At 37.3% G+C, this 7,500-nt stretch overlaps 2 protein-coding genes across 2 annotated transcripts in view; one reads left to right on the top strand and one right to left on the bottom strand.

Moving 5' to 3' along the window:
- The window catches only part of LOC138947168 (uncharacterized), a 256,793-nt gene that overhangs the window by 159,705 nt on the left and 89,588 nt on the right, over positions 1 to 7,500 (top strand). The window lies entirely within an intron of this gene.
- LOC138946732 (cubilin-like) overlaps positions 1 to 7,500 on the bottom strand; it is a 41,645-nt gene that overhangs the window by 21,077 nt on the left and 13,068 nt on the right. The window lies entirely within an intron of this gene.

A 7,500-nucleotide genomic window follows, 5' to 3' on the forward strand; every position in this document is an offset into this window, starting at 1 on the left:
TGAATGAAGATTTGAGATATCTTTCTTGTTAGTAAAATTATATGGAAACCAAACCTCAGCTCCATATGTTAAAATTGGATGTACTAACATGTCAAATAGATGTAGTATAGTTTCTGTCTGAACATTTTCATTTATAAATGCTTTACGAAGATAACACGCTGCTTTGTTACCTTGCTTATTCAAATGATCTTGCGTTATATCAAAATTACCATTTTTATGAAATATTACGCCCAGATATTTATATTGATCTGTTACTTGTATTATGTCCTCACCACATTTGAATGTATTACTTATCTTGGTTTCTGTACGACAAAAAGGTATAATCTTAGTTTTTTCCGTGTTAATTATTAGTCCCCATTGTTGGCAGTAGTTGTATAAGAAATCTAGTTTGTTTTGTAGTCCTTTCTTGGTTTTCGATAAAAGAACTAAATCATCTGCATATAAAAGACATGATAATCTATCAGATGTATTTTCATGAATGAAAGGAGAGTCCTTATCTGGTAGTCCATTAGTAATATCATTGATGAAAATATTGAAAAGAGTAGGACTTAGCGTATTTCCTTGATGAACTCCTTTTTTGATAACAATTTCTTTTGAATATTCTCCTTGAATTCGTGTACATATTTTTGAATTATTGTACATATTTTTGATTATTTGGTAGCATTTTCCCTTAATGCCATTCTTGTATAATTTGAGCAAAAGTGCATCGTGCCAGACGTTGTCAAACGCTTTTTGGAAATCTACAAAGCAACCATAAAGTCTACCGTTTTTAGTTTTTATGATATCATCAACAATGTTTTTTAGAATGAAAATTTGGTCTGTGGTTCTATAGTTTTTACGAAATCCTGCTTGTTCTCTTAATAAGATGTCATTTTTTTCTAAAAACGAAGATATTCTTGAATTAATGATTTTACAAAACAATTTTCCGAGGTTATTAGTGAGAGTTATTCCTCGATAGTTACTTGGATTAAATGGATCCCCTTTTTTATGAATTGGAATGCTGATGCCATTTTTCCATTCTTCTGGATATAAACCAGTTGAAAAGATCAAATTGAATATTTTTACAAGTATTTGAATAGTGCAATTTAAACTTGATTTGATAAGTTCATTGATTATTTTATCTTTTCCTGGTGACTTTTTATTTTTCAATGATTTACATGCATTTCTAATTTCTTCTTCTGTTATATCCTTATCTAAGGTAGGTATCGAATGTTTTTCAGGAATTTTATTCAATTCTGAGATAATTTCTTGCCGTCTTACTTCTGCAACTTTAGTTTCTGTCCCTATAAGGTTTTCCAAATGATTTATCCATTTCATAGGATTAATTTTAGCAACATTGTTTGCCTTTACTTCTCCAATTGTTTTTAATTCCTTTAACGTTTTCCATACCGAGTTTGGATCTTTATCAAAGTCTTCATTTAGTTTACTTACTAGCTGGTTTCTGTAGAGTCGCTTTTTTTTCTTTAAGGTTGATTTGTATTTCTTTCTTGTTGCATAATATTTTTGACAAATATTTTTATTATAAGGATGTCTATTCAACGAATTTAATAGTGATTTCATTTCTTTTCTTAATGAGAAGCAATCATTGTCGAACCATTTCTTCAGCTTCTTCTTTTTTCTTATTCTATTAGTTTTAGTTTTTGTACCTAATGCTTGTTTTGCTGCAGTAGTTAATGTCAGAGACAATTTGTTTGTGATGTTATTGATACACTTTGATTTATTGGATATTTCAATTACTTGGTTTGTTTTTTCAATGTCATCACCTATTTCCAATAGAAGAGCCTTTATGTTTTGAGTATTCAAAACTAATTGAAGCTTTTCGTGAGAATTCTGGTCCCATTTATGTATTTGCTCAATTAATTCCGTTTTAGTTGAATATTTATTATATCTTTGTCTGATTTGCTCTGTATCTTTGTTTTCATTTAGTTTGATTGGAAGACTAATTTTCATTTCTATTGAACAATGGTCTGAGTAAACTGTTAGCTTATTGACCTTCATATATATGACATGTTTAAATAAGACCTTTGAACATATGATATAATCAACTGTACTACAACCGTTGTATGTAAAGCAGGTATAATTACCATGTACATCGCCTAATGTCCTTCCATTCAAAATATAAAGATTGTTGTTTATGCATGCATTTACTAACCGTCTTCCTTGCTTTAGAATCACTTTGTCATATGACTGGCGATTACGGAAATTGTCAAAACAATAATTATCTGGTAAAGGGTATCTGTTGTTGTCACTATCACATTGTATGAAATCACATATTTCTCCAGTTCTTGAATTCATGTCTCCACACAATATGATGGAACCTTTTGTAGATAATTCTTCAATGTCACTTTCCAGTTGATGCCATATGTCATTGGTGAAATCTTTACCAAAAGATGAGTGTTCTGGGGGAATATAAATACATCCAATGAATACGTCTTGTCCCATAAATTCATTCTTTACATGAAGCCATATAATGTTACTATCACTTCTAGGTAAAATCTTTATTTTATGTTTTATGTAATCTTTTATGAAAACGCTAATTCCACCAGAAGCGCTTACAGCATTATTTCTTTTCCTTCTAATGAAATGACAATTTTTTAAGAAACCAGATAGGTATATATCTTTTTTGCTATCTTCATCTAAATGCGTTTCTTGTACAAATATTATATCATGTTCAATTAAATGTTGAGTTACTTTTTCTTCAGTAAATTTATTTATGGTATAACCATCTATTTCTTCTTTATATCCCTTTAAATTCCAAGACATAATCTTAATCAGAACACCTTCTTGCTCACTATAATAATTAGATTTTTGCTTGTTGTATGTAACCATAGTATTATTATTATTATTATTTTCAATGTTTATTGTGATAAGATGAAGATTTAAATTAAAATGAAACATATATCCACAGTTTGTGTTTTGTTTTCATCATTTTCATCTTTTCCGTCATCATTGTTGCTCTTTCTATAGAGTCATTTGTTTTTGTTTCTTTAGTTGTAGTATCCATCATCCACGTAGTACTCGTTTCTTCCGTAGTATTCGTTGTACTCACGGTCGTTGATTTCTCCGTCATATCCACGTTCGTCGATTTCTCTGTCATATCCACAGTCGTCGATTTCTCTGTTATACCCACGGTCGTCGATTTCTCTCTCATATCCACGGTCGTCGATTTCTCTGTCATGTCCATGGTCGTCGATTTCTCGCTCGTATCCACCTTCATCAGTTTCTCTGTCGAATCCATGATAATCGTACTTGTTTCTTTTGTCATGTTCTTGGTACTCATTGAACTGGTATCTTTGGTTCTGACTGGTTCTTCTTCTGTATCCGTTGTATTTATTGTAGTTGTTTATTCTGGCTTCTCCGCTGGACAGATTGTTCTCATTTCTTCTGGTGCTATTATTGTTGTTGCCTTCTCCGATGAATCTGTAGTATCCATTGTTGAAGTTGCCTCTGTTGTATCGATTGCTTTTGTAGCTTCGTCTTTGGTTGTACCTATCTCGTTCATCGTGGTTGTTTCTTCTGGCTTCTCCACTGGGTAGGTTGTTCTCGTTTCTTCTGAAGTTATCATTGTTATTGCTTTCTCCGTTGAATCTGTTGTATCTGTTGTCTCTGTTATGCCCGTTGTTGTAGCTGCCTCTGTTGTATCCGTTGTTGAAGTTTCCTTTGTTGTTTTTGTTGTTCTTGTAGTTTCGTCTTTGGTTGTACCAATCTCTCTCATCGTTTCTTCTTTCCGTTCTGTAGTGGTCTTTACGTTCGTCATCATGGTAGTTGTGTTCGTTGATGATTCTCTTTTCACGGTCGTTGTTTTTGGTTTGAATTTTTTGCCAGAGCACTTTTTCTAAGTGTTGACCCATATTCCTTGCCAAAACTCCCATGCCCCTCTTCGTCGGGTGTATTCCGTCTGGCTTTATTTGCACTGCATTGTCATTGCAGACGAAAGAGGTATTTCTTTTTTCCCTGAAGGTGTCAAAATTCAAGGCGTTGTATACTTCTCTTCTTGCCTCGATGTCATCAAACTTTGTTGGCGCTAATTTGTTTATGACCACATGCGTTGAAGGATACTTTTTGTTTGCCTCATTCACAAATGTTTTGAGTTGGTTGCAAGCTTCCTCCCCTCTTTTTGACTTTAAGTCATTCACTCCACTGGAAATTACGATTGCTTCGGGTGTGGGACACTTCATCTCTTGTATCACTGTGACACATTCAGATAGGGTATTTGCTTGTTTCTTAGTTATCTTCGCTCCAACACGTCGGCCAAGTCGTTCAGGGTCTAGGTCTCTCAAGACCGAATCATGGATGATCAACACCGACGGTAAACCCAAGTCGTCGCTCTCTTCCCTACATTGGGTACAGCTCTCCCCACTTTCGCAATTGCTTTCATCATCAACTAACCGATCCAAAGAACGATCACGGTCATCACCAAATGAGTTATTGGGAGAATCTTCAAGAACACGATCCGTGTTCTTATTCGATGTAGATGACGTAATTTGTGAAGAATTCTTCTTCTTTTTCTTCTTGTTCTTTTCTGACTTTGATTTGACGTCATCATTGTTGATGTTTGGCGATAGAATTCCATTTTTTTCTTGCAAAGTGGGTGTTTCGGAACACATACCTAATTTCACAGTTGGTGTGCTCTGCAAAAAGTCAGCAAATGTTGTTTGTGTATCGCTTTCTCGGGATTTCTGTTGTTTTTCTTCGTTTCTTTTTTTCTCGTGATTTTGTCTCGAGCCTGCCGCGTTTGCCAGGATCACACTGTCAATCCGTTCACGAAGGTTTTTTTCCAAATCATGTACATGTTCTGATAAGTTGATGATTGCAAGTTCCAGATTTTGTATGGTCTTCTTCGTTTCGGAATGTTGCATGCTGATTGAGTCATTGTGCTTGTCTGTGAGCATCGTTTCTTTCTCTTCGTTTTCGTCTTCGTAGCCTTGAACCTGCATGGACTGCATGACCTCGTCGAACACCTTTTCGTCCAACGCATCCTCAGCACATATTTCACATGTGTACTTTCTGGACCGATTTCGTATGTATAAACATACCTGATAAACCGGCATACGCGTGCATTTCACGTGAATTCTCTTGTTGCACTTGGAGCAGTTGATCGTTCGACCTGGTCGTGTGGTCATGCAAATGCATTCATCATGTTCTGGGTCGTTGTTGCCATGGTCATGATGATGTGTGTCTTCGCTTTCTTCTTTTTCTTCCTCCTGGTTTGAGTTTTCATCCCAATCATTCAGTATTCTTTCTTTTCGTTTCGTTTGTTCTTTATCTTCAATATCATTTGAAGCAATAGAAATGTTTTCGCTTACTTCAAGCCCGTTGTCAAAGATGACTGGATTTGAAATCCCTGCTTCCGCCATTGCATTCTTCGCTTCTTCCAAAGTGCTGTACGCTTTGTGAACCGCCTTTTTAAAGCCTGTGACGGATTCTGAAGTAAAGTTCCAATTCTTAAAGATTCCTACCTGTCTTCCTCGACTCACTGCATAAAAATTGTTAGATCCGCGTTTCTTCTTTTTTGGCATCTTGAGAAATTCAAGAGAGCCTTTCACTGTTCACAAAACCATTCGCCATGTTCATGACGTCTTCCTACTCCTCCCCCGATCAGTTGCGGGTTACGGGGAGTTTTCTGGGACGCAAATACAACGGTAAATACGTGTGTGTGTGTGTGTGTGTGTGTGTGTGTGTGTGTGTGTGTGTGCGTGTGTGTGTGTGTGTGTGTGTGTGTGTGTGTGTGTGTGTGTGTGTGCGTGTGTGTGTGTGTGCGTGTGTACGTATGCGTGTCAGACATTCGTCGAGTGTTTGGTGTAAATGTATTCAATGTGCTCAAGCCAAAGGAATATTCTACTTTACTGTAATTGGTTGAAATAAAATCGTATTTGTTATGTAATAAAATGTTGAGTGTGCTGCTTTACCTGCTGTGCACAATGACTATCTGAAGCTTTGAATCCGTTATTATTGAAATAATTACATGTTGTTTTGGTATCACTCAGGAATGTTCCTCCCATTGAATTGTTAGGACAGATTTGGAGTAACAACCCAGCCATTTCTATGAGTTTTGGCAATCCTTGTTTTCACCTTCACAGGTCACCTCTCCTTCCTTCCCTCCCAACCCTACCCCTCTTCCTACTCCTCCCCCGATCAGTTGCAGGTTACGGGGAGTTTTCTGGGACGCAAATACAACGGTAAAGCTTGCCACACAGGTAGGTTTACGTTTGCTTCTTCGATCACAGAAAGCGACTTAGCTTTCAAAGAGGGGGGGGGGGGGGGGGAGGGAGGAGGATGCTTCTGAGCAAACTATACAAATTGCTGCTCTACATTGTGTCATCTTAATCCCTTCAAAGCTGGAAGTATTCTGTTAATAAAAAGAATGAAACAGTCATGCCATGCAAAGTATGTCAATAAGACCAAAGTTTTCGCAAAACTGAAAATGGTTTGCAGGAGAGGCAATAATCTTGCCTCAAATTCAAAAGGCATTAAAATGTACAGCTGTTGTTTCCCCTGGTCAGAGATGTATGATATATTTTGGCATCCTGAACTCATTCCCTCCCTGACAGGATGCCTTGAGTTTCCTTGTCTGGCAAGGAAACCGATTTTGTTTTACATATTTAGAGCTTTTTGTAATGTATTATTGATATAAGCAGATTCGCGATCGTCAATAATGATTTTTCATGGTGTTGTGTAATTTTTAAATTACAAAGGAATTGATTTGTAAGACAGTTTCAAGCGAGCTATTTTTCGCGGCTGTATTTACTGTGCAAACAACTCTAAATATGGCAAAAGTGTCACGTGATAATCAACCGTTTGGTTTCGGCGTTCGCTGAAGCAGACGATTTTTTCTGTTGTGATGCAACCATATATTACGGTCTCCTTCCGGCAGCAGTCCCAAAATTTCGACTTGTTTTGACCTTAGAACGATGTCTTTATCATAACTGTGAAGAACAGAACGGAGATCACTGTCGAAGTCGGCCAATCTGCAATCATTTTCGTTTCGCGAACACTGATCTCATGCTCGCGAAAAACATATGGGAGATAACTCTGTATTCCTAGTTTTGATAGATTCGCGTAGGACTGTCGCGTCCGGTCAGGGAGAGAATGAGCCGAACTCATTTTGACCTGAGTTCAGGATGATATTTTGGTTGATGGCAAGGTAGGTAATTGAAAATATTGTGGCAGTCAAGGGGTTTATATTGTTAATCTGACTGGCGCAGCGGCCTAGTGGTAAGACGCCGGCCTCCCAAGCGGGAGGTCGTGGCTTCGAATCCCGGCCGCTGCCGCCTGGTGGGATAAGGGTGGATATTTTTCCGATCTCCCAGGTCAACTTATGTGCAGACCTGCCAGTGCCTTATCCCCCTTCGTGTATACATGCAAGCACAAGACCTAGTGCGCACGGAAAAATCCTGTAATCCATGTCAGAGGTCGGAGGGTTATAGAACACGAAAATACCCAGCATGCTTTCTTCGAAAGCGGCGTATGGCTGCCTAAATGGCGGGGTAAAAACGGTCA

This window comes from Littorina saxatilis, linkage group LG14 (assembly GCF_037325665.1).
Source record: "Littorina saxatilis isolate snail1 linkage group LG14, US_GU_Lsax_2.0, whole genome shotgun sequence".
Taxonomy (NCBI): domain Eukaryota; kingdom Metazoa; phylum Mollusca; class Gastropoda; order Littorinimorpha; family Littorinidae; genus Littorina; species Littorina saxatilis.